This window comes from Nothobranchius furzeri, chromosome 7, assembly GCF_043380555.1.
Source record: "Nothobranchius furzeri strain GRZ-AD chromosome 7, NfurGRZ-RIMD1, whole genome shotgun sequence".
NCBI lineage: Eukaryota > Metazoa > Chordata > Actinopteri > Cyprinodontiformes > Nothobranchiidae > Nothobranchius > Nothobranchius furzeri.
Genome location: NC_091747.1, coordinates 55,847,032 through 55,869,328, shown reverse-complemented (window position 1 = coordinate 55,869,328; position 22,297 = coordinate 55,847,032).

The window sequence follows — 22,297 nt, the reverse complement described above, 5'->3', positions numbered from 1 at the left end:
GATGAATGGCCTACGGTAATGTTCTGTTTTACATCTGGGATGTCTCAGTCTGCTTCTGAAGGAGCTGTCCATGGTCTTCACAGTGGAATGCAGTGGATTGGAGTTTTTTTTTTTTTTTTTGTAAGATGGTGGTCATCTTCCCCAATATACTCCTGTTACTCATCTCCTCAACTGAATCCAGTGGGCAACCCAGAACCAAGCTAGCTTTGTTAACCATCTTGTTCAGTCTCTTCCTGTCTTGGTCAGCGCTGCCTGCACTGCAACAGACCACAGCAGAGTGGATAACACATCCAACCAGAATTATAAAAGGATTTTAGCAAATGGGAATTAACTCCGAAGGACCTCAGCCTCCTCAGGAGGTGGAGGTGGCTGTGGCCTTTCTTCTACATAGCCTATGTGTTGTTGGACCAGTTCAGTTTACTATTGCACACCCAGATAATTAAAGTTATCCACCACCTCAATGTCTGATCCCTGGATGTTTAGCGGTGAGTGAGGGGGAGTGTTTCCCTGGAAGTCAATCACCATTTCCTTTGTTTTATTGGTGTTGAAGTGAAAGTGGTTACGCTCACACAAGGTAAGAAAGTCCATGATAACTGACCTGGGGCCTCATTTATCAAGCTTGCTTACGCACAAAACGGGGAAACTGCATAAGCAATTTTCCACACAAACTTTGAGATTTATGAAAGAAAACTCAGTGGAAAAATGTGCGCAACTTTAAGTTGACTAAGGACCTGGCTTACGCACATTTTGGACATGGAGAGCACCTGCAGTGCTGCTGCTGAGAAGGATACAATTATGAATTCTAGCAGCAATATCAGTTGTACTGCTTTGTGCGCACACAGGACAAGCCACCCCGCAGTCGGGCATGCATGCGCGCGCGCACACACGTGTACACACACACACACACACACACACACACACACACACACACACACACACACACACACACACACACACACACACACAGAGCCTGAAGCGCAGAATACGAAATGCAGAATTTCAGCAGGGGGACAGATTGAGTCAGAATGTCATGCGTCTGTGACAGTGTGTGTGTGTCCTGTCACCGTGACCCGATTGATCATGCACCCTGGCTATTTTGGCAAGGGAGATCTCCGTTTGGCTGACTGGTTAGCGCGTGTGACTTTCATCCGGGAGTCTGGGGATTGAATCCTGATCGGACCGTTTTTTATATCTGCCACAGATCTCTCTGAAGAATTCACAACATTGACGGCTTCAGCAATGCTGTGCCACTCTGTGGATTTTCTCTTATTTGCTTTGCAAAAGCACTTCCTTTCATTTCTTCACCTCACCCACAGGTACCTCAATTCCTGCTTCTGTGAAATTGCGCTTCCTTGATCTGCCTTGATCTACGGTCACCATCGTCATTGGCGGAGCACTGCAACAGCCGGCTTATGTATATGCATGAGACCTACAAGGCACTTTGCATTGACTATTTATGGCAGTAAGTGGGCGTGGTGAGGGCGGGATGTGACTAAAAAGCAGCTGAGAAATATTCTCGTTAGTCTCCGATTTATGAATCGAAGATTGCGTGCAGCTGTGCGTACCCCATGTTTGATAGATCACAAACCTACTTGGCGTAAGTACATTTTTTTTGCTGAGCTTAAGTACGGTTTTAGTAAGGATTCTACGCAATGGTTGATAAATGAGACCTCTGAACTCCAAGTCATTCCCCCAGACACACAGTTGACAATGGCTGAGTCATCAGAGAACTCCTGGAGGTGACAGCTGCTAGTGTAGATGAAGTCCAAGATGTAGAAGGTGAAAAGAAAGGGTGAGAACACCGTACCCTGTGGAGCTCCAGTATTGCACACAACCACCTCAGTTGTACAGTTGTGCAGCCACACGCACTGTGGCCTTTTGGGGAGGTAGTTGATGGTCTACGCAGTCAGATGTTTATCCTCTCCTGCACTCCTCATCTTCTGCTGCAGTAGACATGGCTGGATGGTGTTGAAGGCACTTGAGAAGTCAAAGAACATAATTCTCTCAGTGATTTTTTTGTATCTCTAGGTGTGTCACAGCCCGGTGCTGCAGGTAGATGAGCGTGTCCTCCACACCTATGTTTGGTTTATATACAAATTGCAGTGGGTCTATTTCCCACCACTGAACGTAGATGTGCGATGATGAGTCTCACCATAGTCTTCATCAGATGGGAGGCTATTAGTGATAAGTGACAGTGTGACCTACTGTCACAATCTCCTCCTGCCTCCCTGACTGTGTCACTCCCCTGCCCTTAATTAGTTTTCATTGTTCTCACCTGCCCCTTGTTAATCCGCCCATGTGTTCCTGATTGTTTCCCTGAGTATTTATACCTCCCGTCTTGTTTGAGTCTTTGTCGGATCATTGTTTGTTGTCAGCGTTGTTTTTTTTCTGTTGTTCCCGCTCTCCCATTAAAACTACTTTTATTTCATCCGTGCCTGCATTCCTGCCTCCTGATCTGCTCCACCACACATGGTCCGCCGCCGTCCACACCCGCAACGTGACACCTACATCTCGAAGACTTTTCTGAACTCAGTGTTTTTGGTCAGTTTTCTATCAGAAGCTAATGCAGGAAATAGGAGTAGAAAACTATTTTCATGTTCAGCCTGCATGTTAAACTCAGAGTGACTGGTCTTTTTCAAAAATAATAAGTAAAAACTGGTTTCTCTGTAAACCTAATCTTTAATAAGAGTGTTAAATAATTTTTTGATATATCAAAGACATTTTATGTGTCTTACTTGTGAGACTTGTGCGGTTTTATGGCCTTTAAATATGATACAATTTGACTTCAAGCCAAAAACAATAACTTGTTTTGACTAAATCTGAGGGGCGAGGCAGGTGTTTTCCTAACCGTTTATTAGCAAACCTAATGTAGGGGTTAAGCTTAGCTCTACAACCACATGCACACATTAAAGTGCACGCACAAAGCTCCCGTGGAAGGGCGGGTTGAACAGAGTGAAATTAGACAAAGGTTGGCTACTTTTAAAATCCCATCTGAGAGCCAGTCGAGCAGTCATGACATCAAATTAGCATTTACAGCGAGGAGCAATTACCAGGAGAAAAGCTAACTGCGCTCAGCGTTCTGCATCCGCACCTGCCTTTAAAACCTGAAAAGCAATCTTTTTCTGTCACACACAAAAAACCTGATGCACACACACACACACACACACACACACACACACACACACACCTTAACGTTTGTTCCATCCTTCTTTTGAGTCCTCCTTTCTCCCGATCAGATTCATGCATTTCTTTTTATTTATTATCACTTTCATTACATGCATGCTCAACATCTTGCTGTGACATCGGTTTTATGAGCTGGAAAGCACAGAGGGTAAAAAAAAAAGAGCAGGTAGAGGGAGGTGAAATGAGAGGAGTTAGAGTGAATGAGTGACAAATGAATAGATGTGAGAAAGAAATTCATTTAATGCATTAAACGCCACTAAGTCGAGGCTGCTCACACAACGTCTTTTTTTATTCCCTTACGCATGCGGGACAAAATGAGGTCACCCTCCCATAGACGCTAAGCCTCTGGAATTGTGCTTCATGCCCCTCGTTGCCTTTGTCTGTCCTCTGCTGAGACAGCACGCAGCTCTCCATGAAGGGATAGAGGAGTATTAAAAGTATTAAGAAAGAGCCAAGTGGGAAGTGATAAGAAATGAAAGTTTACATGAAGTTACTGTATGTTTGAGGAATTATTCGTGTAAAAGTGAGTGGATGAACATCTAAAACATAAGACGTTTATTTCTGGAACATCGTTTATTACTCTGAATGAAAATATATATATTTACGATGGTGTATTAGGGTCATTCAGGAAAAAAAGTGGAAGTGTTGAGACTAAATTAAAAAAAAAGTTTTGCTTCCAGAATGAAGTTGAAATTATTCCAACAATAAAAGTGCGGAAAGAGGGTATTGTAAAAATATTTTTTTAGATACCTTGTGAATGCTTAAATGTGTGGAACACTGAAAAACAATTTTTAATTTTTATTTATGATTATAATCAGTCACTCTATGGTCTCCTGCACCTATCTCCTGCATCAGCTTCTGATAGAAAAGACGATGAAACTCTAGGATTAGAAAATCCTCATAGATTTACTTCATGACTCACAACAGAGAAGGCTGTTGGTTTAGTTTTCAGTCAGCGAAGGCTCGGCTAGTAGAAGCTAACCATTAGCATTAGCAACTCAACCAGAAGCTCCTCCAGGCTTGTGTTATTTGTGGAGATGGAACATCCACGTTGCAAGTCAGTGGTAGAGTCACACTGCTCACATCCAATCCGAGGCAAGATTTCGGTCACTGCAAATGTATTGATTAAATAAGTGCTCCACATCGTTAAAGCTCCCATTCATTCATACGTTAGCTTTAAGGAATGCCTTGTGAGTTTTGTCAGTAGAATAAAAGCTCTGGTGCTCCGGTTTCAGGAAGTAGTAGTTAGCCGGAGGAGTGGGGGTGGAAAACGACAAGATTTGGAGTCTTTCTCATTACTATTCATGATATTCTGTTATCTTGCCTCTCATTGGCTAACAACAATGTGACTCCACTGACTTCATTTGGTCTGCAAACTTGGTATTAAATATCCACAAATAACACAAGCCTTAAGGAGTTCCGCCAGGTGGTGGAGTTGGTAATGCTAACAGTTAGCTTTTACGAGTGGGGACGTGCTCTGCTGTCTCCTGGATGCTAAATCAACAAAAGTCTTCCAAGATGGGTGAGTCCATAAATATTAATTTACAGTGTGACATAGATCTGTTCTTATTTAGTTTTTTATAACTATTAGTTAGCTTGCACTAGCCAAGACGTTCTCAGCTCTCTCTTGGACGCTAAGTCAACAACAGCCTAGCCCATCGTGAGCCAGGATGGGTGAGCTCATGAATGCTAATTGACCATGTGACATAAAGCTGTGTGGCTAATGTGGGATATAAAGATAAAAGACTATTTTTCATGTTCAGCCTGCATATGAAACTTGAAGTGACTGATTACATTAACAAATAAGAAATGGTTTATCGGTGAACTTACTCTTTAAAGTTGAGCCCAAACTAACAGTTTTGTTTTTTATTTGATTCTTTAATATTTCCGTCACAGGGAAAAAATGCTGGACGAAGAATCAAACTCATGATGCCAACTGCTGTTTATTTTATTGTTCTTTCTTGACACCAGAAGGATACTTTTGCAGCTGTTTCAACAATAATGAGCTCCTAATGTTTTCTTTTTTGTCGGGGCCAGATAACATGACTGGATCAGATCCTCCACAGACTCCTCCTATTAGCAACACACTTGATCTTATTGTGTTTACAAGGGCAAAATCTGATGCGTTTAGGTAATTTACATGCTGTTCACACCTTGAACCTTTGCATATGCATGAGCGTATTTCATGGTGTCAGCTCTCAATGAGCGCTCCCAGGCAAAGTTATGACTCGCCTTAATGAATGGCAATTGGTACATTTCAAATTTGAAGAAAATCACCAGTTTCCAGTGGAGTGCTCTGTAGGGTTCCTAGTGAACTTTTGACAGGAGAGATCCTCCTTGTTGTGAGGAGATTATTATGGTCTACCCTTAGAAAATAAATAAAAAATGCCTTCAGGTTTGAAGTACTTTTGTGTAGAAATGTTTAAACCATCACATCATCTAAAGTCTTCTTTCATTCACATCTAATAAAGCTAAGAAATTATTTTCATATACGTTCACACATTTTTTATATATATATGATCTCTTCACACCTGAAAGTGACATGCTTGTAACTTTTACACCTTTGCTTCATTGATATTCAGAAATTCATGAATATGCAAATTAGCCCCACATCACCTTTCTGCCACTTCCCAGCAGCAGATCGTCCCTCTGCATATACAAGCATGCCTGATCACAAATCTTCTTTCTGTAAGGCAGTGAAGGCACGACCTGCTCAACTCAGTGTCTGATTGGCTGACAGTCTTACCTTAACCTAACCAATCTCACTCATCACCCAGAACGCCGGCTCTTTTTTATTATTACTTTTTCAGCTCCGTGATATCGCTCACATGACTTCCTGTCAGCAGTTTTTACTGTGTGTGTGTGTGTGTGTGTGTGTGTGTGTGTGTGTGTGTGTGTGTGTGTGTGTGTGTGTGATATTCGTATCGTGAGGAGAGGTTTTGGACAGTTGTTGAAATATTTATATTGGTACAGGAAGTTGATGTAACCTTTATGTTCCCTTCCTTCTGTCTCCGCTCTCACATGGAAACAAAGCAACAAGTTGCAGCTTTTAGCTACAGCAAGCAACTTTGCAAACAGTTGATGGTGTTTTTGCACTATGGTTAGAAAAGAATGCTGCAGTTTTGTGTTTTGGGTGGCTCTGGGGCATTTTTCTTGAACTTATTTGCTTCCTTAATAAAAACAGGGCCCTGTAGCGACCATTCATCACCGTCAACAATGAGAATCAGCAAGTAGCTCAACATTGATGATTTTTTAATCAACAATGGGGGAAATGTTATTTCACATTAAAATGAATTAAAGTTTGAATTTGGTGCCAAGAGAATTATAGAAATGCAATCAAATGACTTTCTGCAAAGTAAAGTGTTGCAAAGTTCTACTGGGCAATGGTTATTTTTACCCTTTCTACAGAGGCATACAAAAGGATCTTCCAAATTATTACTGACTTCATCTTAATCAAAATGAGAGAAATTTTAACGGTATTGACCAAGATGATGATTATTGGAATTATCTCCATGTTTATAAATGCCACTTCACAGAAGTTCAGCCTTACATTTGTTTTTCATTGAAAAATACCCTGCAGAGGCAATCATCATCAGCGTTTATTCATGCTTTCATTATTGGACATCAAGCAGATGCTGATATTTGAGATAATTGACAGTTATAGCAAACGCTCTTGACCCCGTTAAAGCTGCAATGGCAAAATTAGAAAACAAAATGGCTTAAATGTATTTTTTATGCCTCTTAATTCATTCACCGCCATTGACGACTAAAGCCGTCATTTGCATTTTTTTACTGTATGGGCGTCAGAATGAGCCCCGCACCGAGAGAACAAACATCCCAACTCTAAAGCTGATCTTCATCCGCGTACGTCACACATCACGTGATCAGGAAGCAGAAAATCCATGTGTTAGGAGATCCTTTTGGGCCGCTTCTGTAAAAAAAAAGGTGAGGCGCGAACCGGAAAAGCTTCTGCTGATCACAATTAAACAACGGATTATGAAAGAATGGATAACGCTCAAAACGGGCGGATTCTTCCTGATGTAAGAGGTGAGTCTCCACTTTGTTTTGTTTGTTTTGGCGTCGACATCATCCTAGCGCGCAACGTTCTTTGACTCTTAAAAAATCTGTAAAAACGCTGGCAGAGAAGGGCCTGAAGGACCTTGATCCCTGATGGTGTTTGCTTCCAAAACCTAGCTAGTTTTGCAGATTAACTATAACAGCTTAAAAATGTATTTTTGTATGAGGATTCCATCACTTTAGAGTTTACTAAACTTTTGAAATTCAAGAAGTAGTTTACTAGTATTTATTTTTAAATATTCTCCCTCTAAAGTAGAGATCTGCCTTAAAAACCTCCTTTTCCTGCTAGCAGCTCATAATCTTGACAGCGTCAGTAATAACACTCCCCTGACCCCAGCCTGCCGCCCCTGCCCACCCAGATGTCACCACCGGTGACCTTTAAAACTCGCCATATGCCACATTGCAATTCAGGAGATTTACAACGTATGTCAAATCCAGTCTTGTCTCAACAGGGATTCAGTTCTACTCCTTGTCCAAAGCTCCAGTCATTTCCTATCTTCTTTCTCTGTCATCTCATCTTCCTGTGCTGTGCAGCTCGCCCATTATATCACAATCCACCCCTTCTTAAATTCCTCCAAGTCACCTCAGTGATGACAACAATAGAAAGGATCTGACAGGAACTGTATACCGTGCTTCAACCTTATATTCTAGCTTTGCTCTCTGTACTTAATAGGTGCTAAGCATTCTCTTCCCTGTGGCGACTTGGCTATCACTGCGCTGTTTCGGCTTCTCCGTCTCCTGGGACCTTGGTGGAGAAATGATCTTCCTGTCAGCAGCGAGGCAGCAGAATCACACCTTATCATTGAATGATTAATGAAAACTTAGGGCTACACCTCACCTCAGTGCACATTTAGCCTTATTTATCTTTTTTTGTTTCAATTTTAACATGATCCTGAACCCCGTTGTCGGCTCAGCATCCTGTTGACCGTTTAACTACCTTATTAGAACATCAGCAAATGAACAGAGCAACAGGACCAGCACTGTAAGTAAGGTAGAAGAGTAACACTCTGTTCATTAGAGGTAAACTAAACTCTTGCTCACAACTAACCTGGCCATGTTCAAGACCCTAACCCTAACCATAGCTGAGATTGGTGAGGAAATGAGAAAAAAACGTATTACAAGTGGTTATAGAAGCCGGTCTCCATTATTCACCAACTACTAGTTTACCCGTTTAATTATAGATTCACGAGGATAAATTCAACAAAGTTTATCTCTCACTAAATATGATATTTACCAAGAAATCACAGTGTGTGTGTGTGTGTGTGTGTGTGTGTGTGTGTGTGTGTGTGTGTGTGTGTGTGTGTGTGTGTGTGTGTGTGTCCATAGAGTCGTGGCAGATGGCTGCTTATACTGAGCCAGGATCCTCTGGAGGTTTCTTCCTGTTAAAAGGGAGTTTTCCTCTCCACTGTCGCTACATGCTTGCTTAGTATGAGGATTGCTGTAAAGCCACTGACACTAGTCAGTGACTTGATGCAATTTGCTGGGTTCCTTATAAAGGAAACTTTTTTTCTGATTGGCTTAATGAACTGACCTGTATTGGAATGTTTATTATGTGAAGTGCGACGACTCTTGTCATGATTTGGCGCTATACAGATAAACTTGAATTTAATTAATTTGAAGTTTGGTGAACTCCCATTTTACAAGAGACATGATCACAAAACTGATTATTTTATAACTGTTTTCTAGAGTGCCTTGTGTAGCAAGTATACTGAATGAGAGAAAAAGACATTTACATACATTTGCCAGTTTAGTTACTATACATGTAAATGTCAAAGGGTTAAAGGTCCTGAAGGTTTAAGAAAGTCTAAAGTCACATGACAGATTTTCTTCGCGGCATTTCTTGATATTGCTTATCTCCTTTATACAGGCCTGAGGGCATCTTATTTCCCATACGATTAGGTTAAGATGCCTGGAGACAGTCTCCGGTCTAACATACAGCATTTGTTTGTCTCCGTGAGAGTGGGTGCTCATGCCACTGGCGAGTTTAACAAAAGTCATTCACATACATCCAAGTTCCTTCCATTCACAGGAGGTGATGGTGTAAAACGCTGACTCTGCCCTCTCACCGAAATTGAATTTGAGATATAATACATTCCTGTTTTAATGCGAGCAGTGAATCACGTGCGAGCAACCAACAGGAACTCACATTGTCCTCTTTGTTCTCTTGCTGTGTTTTCCTGGGTAAGTGGGTGGGCTTCTGAATGGATTGAGAGGTTAAATGTGATTTTGTACACAAACATGTGTACACACTTGAATATTGAGCCTACACCATAGTTACCTCATTTCTTTTCTATAGTTTTAAGTCTTAAAACACACAGAAACAACGTCTTGCCTCTGTTGGATTTTGTCATAAATAAAAAAGAACATTCACCTCCAAGTGTGTGAAACTAAAACATTTCAGAAAAAAAACTTTTCAGTCAATTGAATTATTTTAATTATTGCTTTAGTGTTTTAATTCAATTTATAGTTCAATTTGTCTGCTGCAGTCTTAGCAAAAATAACCATAAAAAGCTATTCTTATTTATACTTAAAAAAATCATACTTATTTATCAGGAGTTACGTCTATGCCATGAATATGATTCATTTAAGTGGGTGAGGTTTTAACTGAGGGGGTGGAGAGGCAGTAGGTGGCCAGTCATTTTCCAGGAGGGACATTGGCCACCTCTGATCCTCCGTTAGGGATACCACTGAACCGATTTTAGGCTGTTTTTTTTTTCCGGCAAGCTTGAGTTAGTAATAGATCTGAAATTTGTGTTGAATGAGGTGAGAAAAGACAATTTTATTTATTACTATAATAGTGTTGTATAAATGCATAATAAAATAAATCAGATTTTTTTAGCTGCTATAATTAAAGTAGCCATTAAATAGGTCATAGTTGAAATTATTAGTAGGACATATCTCAGTTTCTGAAAGGTTAAAAAAAACTGTGAATGATTTTTTTTCTGATTTCCTTTTGAATCTTTTAAAGTAAAAAATGACCAGTGGGAACAGACATAAAAGCCTGCAAAGTCTGGATACTTTATTCACTTTGAAATAGTGTTTTGTTTACTAACTACAATAGACCTAAATATGATATATAATATAATATAATATAATATAATATAATATAATATAATATAATATAATATAATATAATGTAATGCAATATATTATAAAATATAATCATCTCGTATTTACACAAAATTTTAAAAAATACATAGTATTTTAAAATCCTATTTAAATGAAGCAATGCCTTGATCAACAATTCTATTATTGTACCGTTTCCTTGAGGAAAAAATAAGGAAAAATAAAAAAAGGAAACATAAATGCAAGTGATCAGAGAGCTACTTGAATGACCAGTCAGAGAATTCTCTAATCGACGGCCATTTTAATGTCCATTCAACATGCGCTATCAGCCGATGGAGGAAAAATAAAATCTAATTTGTGCTAACACACACACACACACACACACACACACACACACACACACACACACACACACACACACACACACGCTTGGAGGTACAATGCTCCTGCAGTATTTAAGGAATGAATACCAGCTTGGTATTAACGGTTAAGCAGTGGCTTCTCCAGCACCTTGTCTCCTGTGTAATCAGTCAAAATGACAACAGAGTTCAGAAATTTGTGCCAACCGTTTATCATAATTGCACTGAAAGAAAGGGGATGATATTAGAAAATAAATCAATAAGATACCTTTACACAAGTAGGGCTTTTCCACTTTAGAGTAATTTCTAATTATTTTAAAACAATATTAACCCCTTCAATCATAAATAAATAAATAAATAAATAAATAAATAACCAGACACACCCTACCAGAGCACCACAGCAGTTTGTTAAATGGTAAATGATATAGTGTGTTCTTGGGTTCTACAAACCCCTCACGGCACTTTACATAACAAATATTCAATCAAACACACACCCAATCACACACTGGTGATGAACTGCAATGGAGAAAGGTGCCATCAGTCCCTTTGACCATCACCAGCAGGCAGTTCTTGCCCAAAAACACAATGACTGCAGCAGATGGAGCTCAAAACTGCAACCCTCTGGTTACCAGGGGCACTTAATTCCTCTGCCACCTCAATTAAGTCAAAACACACATTTTTGTTGTGTTTAGTTTAAGTAGGCCTACCTGGCAACATTTGTTGCTAGGTCATATAAGCCCACATGCTATTGCCTCAATCTTAGACTCTCATTCACGTTTTTTCACTGGTGGTCTTTAGTATAGATGAATGCCTTGTGAGTCGTCAACGTCTTCCTCCGCTTATCCGGGTCCGGGTCGCGGGGGCAGCATCCCAAGTAGGGAGCTCCAGACCGTCCTCTCCCCGGCCACCTCCACCAGCTCCTCCGGCAGGACCCCAAGGCGTTCCCGGACCAGATTGGAGATGTAACCTCTCCAACGTATCCTGGTTCGACCCGGGGGCCTCCTGCCGGCAGGGCATGCCCGAAACACCTCCCCAGGGAGGCGTCCAGGAGGCATCCTGACCAGATGCCCAAACCACCTCAGCTGGCTCCTTTCGATCCGGAGGAGCAGCGGTTCTACTTCGAGTCCCTCCCGAATGTCCGAGCTCCTCACCCTATCTCTAAGGTTGAGCCCGGCCACCCTACGGAGGAAACTCATTTCGGCCGCTTGTATCCGCGATCTTGTTCTTTCGGTCATTACCCAAAGCTCATGACCATAGGTGAGGATTGGGATGTAGATCCACCAGTAAATTGAGAGCCTGGCTTTCTGGCTCAGCTCCCTCTTCACCACAACAGATCGGCTCAGCGTCCGTATCACTGCAGACGCCGAACCAATCCGCCTGTCGATCTCCCGATCCCTCCTACCCTCACTCGTGAACAAGACCCCGAGATACTTAAACTCCTCCACTTGAGGTAGGACCTCTCTCCCGACCCGGCGTTGGCAAGCCACCCTTTTCCGGTCGAGAACCATGGTCTCAGATTTGGAGGTGCTGATCCTCCTCCCAGCCACTTCACACTCAGCCTCGAACCTACCCAGCAAGAGCTGAAGGTCAGAGCTGGATGAAGCTAGGAGGACCACATCATCCGCAAAAAGCAGAGACGAGATTCTCCTGCCACCAAACTCGACACACTCCACACCACGGCTGCGCCTAGAAATTCTGTCCATAAAGGTAATGAACAGAACCGGTGACAAAGGGCAGCCCTGGCGGAGTCCAACCCTCACTGGGAACAGGTCCGACTTACTACCGGCTATGCGGACCAAACTCACGCTCCTCTGGTAAAGGGACTGAATGGCCCTTAACAGAAAGCCACCCACCCCATACTCCTACCTGGTGAGTCATTCTCTGTAAAAAAAAAAAATAAAAAATAATAATAATAAAAATAAAATCAAAAAATAAAAAGCTCTGGCACTCCTGTTTCAGGGAGTGGAAGTTAACTGAAGCAGTGGGGGCAGAAAATGGCAGGATTTGGAGTCTTACTGATGATATGCTGACATCACGCGTCTAACAGCAACGTAACTCTTCTGCTGCCTCCATTCATTTTGCAATTTGATGTTTTGTCTCCACTAATAACACAAGCCTGAAGGAGTTCTACCATGGCTAGCAGTTAGCTTATACTAGCTGAGATGTAATCTGCTTTCTTCAGGACACTTAATCATCAACAGATTCCCCCGTCATGAGCCAAGAGGAGTGAATCCATGAATGCCATTTAGGGGTTTTTCTGACCCGTGCATTTTCCTTTCTATCTCCTTCCTGCAGCTAATACAGGAAATAGGGGTAGAAGACTTTATTTTTTCTCAATCAGTCTGTGATCAATTGCATTTTAAAAAGCAGTCCTACCTGGAATCCATTCTCAATATGAACACAGCCACATAGACAAAGAGATGCAGGAAAAGTAAGTTGATTGGTTCATGAGGCAGAGAGTGAGTAAAGGTTCCTGCACAAAAGCATTTACAGTAACTTCTGTTTGTGTGTTTTTATGCTAAAAGGAGAACAATTTTACTTTTTTTTCCGTCTTCTGCGGCAGCCATAGATCCAGATGGCAGCTTGACTGATGGACGTTGTGCAAATTCTCAAGTCTCCGTTCTGTTCATCTGCATAGAGATGAGCCCACAGCACATGTAGGATACGAACTGTGTTTATGTACAGACTTCAGCTCCTGCCTGTTAAAATAAACACGACGATGGTGAAACCTCCGCAAATGTCAGCATATGCCGACAATCATTTGCTGCTGCTTTCATATTTAAATCCGCTCCTTTGTAATTTCCATCAGCATCATTTTCACAAATATAACCTCATGTTTTAAGTAACTCGTTTCCATGCATGCGTTGCATACTAGGGTAGATGACTGTAAACAACTGACTGGGAAACAAAACATTGGTGCCATCTTTGATAACTAGTTTCCACTTCCTACCAGACCCGGCGCCAGAGGACTTCACCTGGAGGGTCAGTGGGTTTTTCTGGGGTGGGGGGTGGGGGGGGGGGGGGCAGTAAACCGTGTTTTTATCAACCCCTTTGCATGTTTACAATCTGTCTGGTGGACGTTACATACATATACTTCCGGGTCAAATCGGCCGTTTACGTCACCAACTTGTTCTACATTACTAACTGAAAAGCTAAGATTCTTCATTGTTTAATTCCGATTATGTATGCCAATTAAAGATGCAATCAAAACTTAAGACAAAGTAACCAATTTTACTGAACCTCTTAGAAAAATACTTGCAACTCACCGTTCCTAGCTGCGCCTGCGCACCACAGAGTCACCATCTCAAAACAATCCTTACGTCCAGTTAATGTCCACCAATAAAGTACTTAGTCCACAAGTCTTCTTCCAAATCCTGCCCTGCAGCTTGATACCTTAGTAAATTCTTCTTTTTTGCACGTATTTCTCATAATGTTTACATCACAAATACTAGTTAGCATGAGGTTAGCATGCTACCTCTTGGCTGCGTGCTTCTTCTTCTTGGTAAACAATGACTTGGTGCGTTACCGCTACCAGCTGGTAAGAAGTGTAAACTAGGTCTTCTAAACAAAATTTAGAAAATCTAGAGTGTTTTCTTTCTAAAATGAGAACAGACAACCCTGTATTTAAGATGGTTCAAAAACAGTTTCAACTTTAAAATGCGTTTGAAAACATTTGAACCTTGACGCCGGGCCTGCTTCCTACCACTATCTCATAGCCTGGCAAGCTATTCCTATTCATGCAAAAATATATTTTCTAGCCCGCAATCAGCAGACACCCCTGAGGAGGCACGGAGGAGGAACAGAAGCGCTTGTAGCTGCAACTTCTGGCTGCACTTGCCTTTTTGATGATGCGTCATCCCTCTTTGTGCTAGCATTGTTTTTCTGTTTGCTAAACCAAGTTCTGATGTCCATTTTAGCAAGCTACTGTACCAAAGCGTCTTCTTCTACTGCAGCTAAAACTGTTGATTAGTAACCTAGAGCGCCCTCTGTTGATCGTCTTGAGCCAATACATTTGCATGAGGTGTTGTAATCAATCTGTCCTGGACAGGCCAGATCGGCAAATGGGCGGGCCGGGCCCGCCCAGGCCCTGCCTTGACGCCGGGCCTGCTTCCTACCACTATCTCATAGCCTGGCAAGCTATTCCTATTCATGCAAAAATATATTTTCTAGCCCGCAACCCATAGACAGATCTCAGTCGTGGGGGCAGAATCTATAGTTGTCTTTCAATTTCAATTTCTCTGCATGCAATTGGACAGTGCTACAACCACTCAGAGCCACGAACAACGTGACATTTTCTATGTCAGTCGGCGGGCAAGTCCACTGTCGGCTGTTCCCGAGCCACCATCTTTGTTCTTGTTTTGATATGCCACAGGTCTTCAGTTATCATAAAAAACAAACAAAATACAATAAAACACCTGCCCAAGTCTCTCTCTATAAGTGCTGTTAGTGGCCTACACTTAGGCGAGCCGATGGCAGGCCTGCAGAGGAAGCTTTTTTTGCTGCTGTTACGGTTTGTCTAGATTTCTAGGAAGACTCTCTTGTGTGTTTCCCCTAAAAACTAGGCCCTGGTGTCACGCTGGGCAGGAGGAGGTAGGACCCAAAACGTAGACGCCCAGAATGACTCGAGGCAAGAGCAGTTAAAAAAAGCTAAAATCCTTTTATTGAGGTGGCAACAAAAATAACTTACATGCAGGAAATCAAATCCAGAAAAGTGAAAGCCAAATAAATAAACAAATAAATAAATAAATAAAATAAGGCTCAATAATGAGCACAAAGACGGAACAAAACAACGCTGACTCACAACAATGGACTGACAAACACTGAGGGACAAGACAGGGTTTTTAAACACAGAGGGAGGTGATCAGAGAAACAGGTGACAGGTGTGAGTGAGACCTGGAGGGAAGGCAGGTGCATTCAATAAACTAAATGGGGAAAGAACTAAGCAGAACCTGGAGAACTGGAGGAGGCTGGGGACAGAGGGACACAGAACATGACACCTGGTTTATTTTTACTCAAAAACTGGTGAATAATGAGTTAAATGGTCTCATACCTCCATGTGACTAAGCGGGTGTATTTCATAATGAGAGAAACTCAAGAAGCATAAATCACCATTAGTCGTTCATCAGCGGAACACAGAGTTCCTTTTATTATTATTATAGACAATCATTTTCTACTTTTTCTGAAAACATTTTTTTTTATCTCGTCCCTCCTGTAATTCCTCGGCTCTGCTTTCCAGTGACTGTTCTCGTAAAAAATGTCACAGTTATCAGCAAAATCTACCCAACCTCCGTGTTTTCCTTCCTGGAAACGTACGAGAGGATTCACCGGCTTGGCCTTGCTGCTGTTGCAGGTAAAAGGTTGTCGGCCACATCTCAGACTCATCTGAGTGCACCTTCTGATGGGGTCGGTGTCTTTCACAGTAATGCTTTAGTTCTTTTGAAGCAGGGGCCCTTTGGAAAGGTTGTGGAAAATTTATTTCTTTAGCTTGTTGAATGGCCTCATTGAGATGTACAGATCAGCTCAGATAAGATGGATACGCTAATGGCTTGTCAGAAAGGCAAAGACAACAATATATTGCTGTCACCTTAAAATAATCTAATTTGAAACATTTCAAATGTTAGTTAAAAAAGGGATTCGTAAATTCAGTACTCAAAGGTCAGATTTCCTGATCAAGTCAAAGGTCAGGAACAGTTTGTGAAAAAACTGAATTAGTTTGCTTTCAACGTATAATCTGAAGACGAGGCACTGTTTGAATGCAACAGCTGGATTGTGAACCTAATCCGCTCAAGTATAGCAATCACACAGTCTAGAGTAAAACAGAAAAAGTCTGCCATCAATGAGCTGCCTAAACCCTCCGTGGTGCTGAGTAGAGACAACCACTGAACAAGGGGTGGTTTATGATGTTGGTCATCTGCTTCCAGGATGAACAGGCCCAGAAAAATGAACTCTGCCTATTGCTGCTTTTAATAAAGTGCATTTTGTTGTATCTACTTAATAAACTTGATTTTGGAAAGATTGGTAATGTGCTTGAGCAATTGTAATGTAATACAGTTAATTTCTGTTTCTACACAAAACCATTGAGCTATGTCAACATAACATTGTTGAATAAATTCAAAGAGTTTTGTCCCTCTGCTGATACCGTATTGCCCAACGTGATGAGCTGCCTGCCCAAACAAAGGCCAACGCGTATGTTCACTGGTCGTGTCCGAGTTGAGCTGCGCCTCGCCTGGAAAACAGACAAGAGCAGATGGAAGCAGCAGGGGGAGTGGCTGAAGCCAACATTTGAGTCGGACACAATTTCCTGCATGTGTAGCTCGGGGGTGACTATGGATGAAGACATCGCGTTAGCGTTCACTTGTTTAATTTTCAATTTTAATTCTGGTGCCTGTTAGCAGCTGAAACACATCCTCACGTGCTTGTGGTTATCATATACTGTATATGGAGATATGACTGTAATAATAAGTAAAGGTTATCAGCTGTAGGTTTAGTGTGCTCATAGGAAACGTGACAAAAGAACACAAAACACATTTCTCTTTATGGCCTACATTGCTGTCATCATCAACGTAACATGATTTACAGAATACATGTGACCAACTAACATTTCATGTTTTACCACCGGATGTTTGGATCAAAATATGAACCAATCAGATCTTAGATCAGGTGAAAGCCAGGCGTTTCCCGTCATCCTCTAGGTTTAGCAGCCGGTGGAGAGCAACTGCAGCGCCTTGCTCCAAAATCTGCGGCCGCCTTGATCTCACGAGGTTATCGTTGCCTACGTATGCATGACGTCAGAGCAAGTCGGCGTCAAGTCGGACACAAGTCTAACCGGCATGCACTGCTCGCCGATCACCGCTGCTCTAATCTGCGCAGAACTGGCTTATCTCGAAGACAGCCACTATCTGTGGGCAAGGTGCATTGTGGGTAGCCTGTTGATTATTTCTGTTTCGGTGAGTTTTCATGTGTTTATTTGGGGATTTACTACTAGGGTTGGGTTTTGTTGGATGTTGTAGTTAGTTGTTGGGTGTTATTTTTGGTTGGTGTTAATTTAGCGCCGTGAGTAAGGGTTCCATTCCGAGTAATGGGACCGTAGTGCCATTCAGCTGTTTCATAAAGTAGTCAGTGACTTCCTCAGGTGAGATGCTGCGCTACAGCTGAAATTCCAGCACCACACCTACACCCCCCATCCCCCACCCCCACCCCCAGGGGAAACATTGTAATCTCTGGTCTCAGTGTCCTTGCTCTTGCTGGGTGCTAGTTGTTAGCATTCTGCTCCACCCATTGCATTGGCATAGCAGTTGCCACAATATGTAATAGTATTGAGTAGAAGTACTTAACCTTTTTAAGTAATTTTAAAGCAACAAAGTCATGTACCAGCTAAGTAACAATGTTACAGAGAAATTACCTAACCATATCGTGTAGTTCTAAAGCAAAGAAGTAGCAGCTAAGTCAAGGGCGTCAGTTTGTTTTCAGAATTGCTGGGGACAATAACCATACACTTGAGTGGGGTTTAAAAATTGCTGGGGACAATAAAATAGGCTAGCACAGGGGTCGGCAACCGCGGCTCTGGAGTCGCATGCGGCTCTTCCATCCATCTGATGCGGCTCTCTGTGCTTGTAAAATAATGAATGGATATTTAAATAAAATGCTTTATATTTTACTGCATTAATCTTACATATGTATGCCAATTCTAAATGTAAAGATTGTCTGCGTAAACCTGAACAGGTCCAACCCGGTCTTACTGTGAGACCAGGTTGACGCGTCACGCTTGTGCGTAATCATAGGCGCTTCTGAGCTGCTTTCTGACCTTCCCCACCTACAAAGTTTAATTACAACAATCAAACGTGACAGAGCCTGGATTTGTATTCTGAACAGTCTAAACATGTTTTAAAAAGAAACGTATGACAAAAGTGGCACCTGCTCAGTAAAACCATCAACAGGGTGAAAAATACCAAAAATTGAAGGCAGAGACGGGCTACAACTTCTGGATCCACTTTATATAAATCGTTTTATTGATTATCATCTAATGAAAGATAACTTTGATGTACACGAGCGATCAGGCGCGTTGCAAGCTTTTCAAAAGTGTGGGGGATGTTGTCTGTGCCTAAAATAAGTTCATGTTATTCATCTTGTTAGTGTAATTTCCATAATAGCGGAGCAGGTGCGAATTTTAGACGCGCCACGCATGTCTCCGTTTTAAACATGTTTAAACTGTTCAGAATACAAATCCAGGCTCTGTCCCGTTAGATTGGTGTAACTAAAGTTTGTACTGAATGAAACTTTACATTAAAAAATGTTGAAGAGAAAAGGATCCGATTAAATCGTTTCCCCCTCATTTACAGTCATGGAGTACAGTGCAGTGCGCACGGCTCTGGGGTTAATCTAGTTTAGTTGTAACATTAATGTGTTACTGGACACGCTGGTCTGGTTGGTTAGACCAGTGTTTGAAGTGGAAAACACACACACACACACACACGCACACGCACACGCACGCACACGCACACGCACACGCACACGCACACACACGCACGCACACGCACACGCACACGCACACGCACACGCACACGCACACGCACACACACACACACACACACACACACACACACACACACACACACACACACACACCAATTAAAATAATGCTGATAGCAGGACTAGAAGCCAGGTGATGGTTTATGTATTTAAATGATGATCAGGCTGCTGTAAAATGTAATCTCCATCCACATCCAGACAGAATTATCCACTGTTCTTTCCCTATTTGCTCTGCTCTTGTCTGGGCTGACGTAGCTGACGGTGCGCGCAGAGTGCCTAACTAGCGGCTGATGCACATTTTACGCATTTGGAGAGGTGGGCTGGATGCTTTGCTTTTACTGGAAGATGGTCCACTTAACGCACGGGTGTAGACTACATATTAATGACAAATGAATGAAAATTAAATTGTGAGTTTTTACTTCATATTTTAGAAATAAAAATGACGGGGGAACACATTTATGACGTCTTTTTAAACAAAATTTTCTAGCGCGACCTGCCTGCTTCACTTAAGTCGCTGCTTATTAAGGTCCGTCCAAAATTACCGTGACCCACCCAAAAATGAAAACCTGGCGCCGTGCCTGTTATAAACCTCTGCAAAGTGTTGTTCTTCACTTTATCAAACTCAGACTTTGTACAGCTAATGTCAAGATGTAAAATTATGAATTCAGTCGAGCTCTTCCGTCCCTCCCTCTCCTGGAAACCCGACATCGGCTGTCGGGAGGTGAAGAAGGAGATGAAGCAAACAGAGTGAGTGCGACGTAAAGAAACCAGACTGGTGTGGAGGTGAGCAAAACAGCTTGAAAAGTGTGGGTGTTGAATCCCCCACGGGTGCGACGCCCATGCGAGCGACCGGTACCTGGCTGCTGTCACCTGTTGTGAGCAGCTCTCTGCTGTCTGAGGGTTGGCCCCGCCCACAACGCTGTGGCCGCTGTGGCTCCCAGTGTTTTCATTACTGTGGGAAATGGGTAATAATGGCTCTTTGATGGGAACAGGTTGTCGACCCCTGGTATAAGATCTGAGCTGGTAAAACAAAAATCCTCATCAGCAGACTTTTTTGAAAGTGGGGGGGACACAGCTGCCAATCACAAATTTTGCCGGGGACATGTCCCCGGCGTCCCCGGTTAATATGACGCCTATGAGCTAAGTAATGCAAGTAAGTTACATTTAGCCAAAACACTCATGTAAATCTAACTCAACAGTATTTTGTCCATACTAAGTAACCAAGTTTCTTACCAGTTACTTAAAGCACTTGTGTGGAACCACTTGACATAACATTTTTAAGTAAATCTGAGGTTTATTTTCTTTGAGGTGTAAAAGTAGGCTTTGAATTTGTGCAGCCTTGTTGCTTGGCTACGACGATCTCAACCTTAAAATGCCTACTTGCAAGGATGCTGCCTTTGGATTGGGACACAGCTGAGGTCTCTTAGCATTTCCATTCTTCACTCCAAAAGTCACTGAGCAAATGTCACACGCGAGATCAAACTGGACTGTGGCAAAAAGTACATTCTTTAATCTTTAAAAATTATTTTTAAATTTTAATTTAATCATAAACCAGGATAATAATCTATTATTATTGTGCAAGACAAACACATGCGGAGGAAAGTGGAAACAGTTCTAAACTAATGTTTGTTTAAACGGCTGACAATTTTCACATTAAAGTCATTTTAAAACAGCAGCAGTCCACTTTGAGTTTGGTTTTGCTGTTACTAGAAAGGCATTCTTATTAGTAATATTATTGTCATTAACAATAATAATAATAATAATAATAATAATAATAATATCGTTATTAATAATTTTTTGTTGTTATTTATTGTTATGTTTTATTATTATCAACCAGGAAAAACTTCTCCAAGGGAGTTCTAACCGAGGAGCAGTAAAGTTCAACACATAGTTGCAGCATAAATGCCAACATCAAAACAACAAAGATAATATAAAAAAAACAATTACAAATAATTGAGGCAATTACTGATGTTTTCAACGTGGTTTAAATCAGTCAGTCTACACTCTGTCTGCAGCTTTAAACAAAAGGAGCTGCAGACAGAGAGCAACAGCTGATCTTAAGCAGTTGGAGTCTGTGTGATTAAAGTGGGAATGTAAGGAGACGGTAATCTAAGCATAGCCTCGTAAATAAAAACATACCAACCTCCCTGCCTTCTAGTGGCCAATGGCGGATTCAGTCCAAATTCATCTCTGTTACTCCTATTGGAAGCCATTCAACAAGCACACCTTGCTCAGTCAAAATTTAAATCATCAGTGACTCTTTTTAAATTGAATAGCTTGTGATTGTAAATGTAATAAACAGAGGCGGTTTTACCATTAGGCATAAGTAGGCGGCCGCCTGGGGCCCCCTTGTGTTGGGGCCCCCCCTAGCCCTGACCGCCGGCACCCCTCTGTTAATGCCACAATATTCTTATTACCAACCTGTCGCCGCAGACGGGATTGGACATGCACACTTCTCATTACAATAATTCCTGAACCATTCAACATATCATTGAAATTCCAAAAGTGCTGAAAAGATTAAAAATGGGGCTTTCGTGCTTATACAATGCATTACGGTAGCCACCGGGATTCCCTGTCTTGAGCGCAACGAATCACAACACAGATTCAGAGACGTGCTGAGTTTGTCATCCAAAATGCTCCGTTTTATAACTTTTGAATGGCTTTCTAACGATCTATAGCATGAAGCAATCAGAGTTAGGGAAAATATCGCTGCGAGGGGAAATCCTGCTGTACAGCTTGATTGAAACAGAGCGCAGCGCCGCGGTGAAAGCGGATAATGGAACGGGGAAGCTAATTAGCATAAAATGCCAGCATGAAATTATGAAAATGCCTCAAAGAAAATCAACATGATCCATTAGGTGTCCCAGAAGGCTTATATCTGAAGACAGTGACTACGAAGAAGGACAGATCTCCAGTGAACCAGGATATGAACGTTTGTTCAGACTTTATATTTAATTTTTTTATTTGAACAACCCTCAACTATTTGCTAATTGTAAGATTCAGCTAGCCTAGTGAACTAGACCAAATTCTTGCTTTGCAAAGAATGGTCTAGGCATGCTCCATTGGAACCTCAGCAGCTCCTA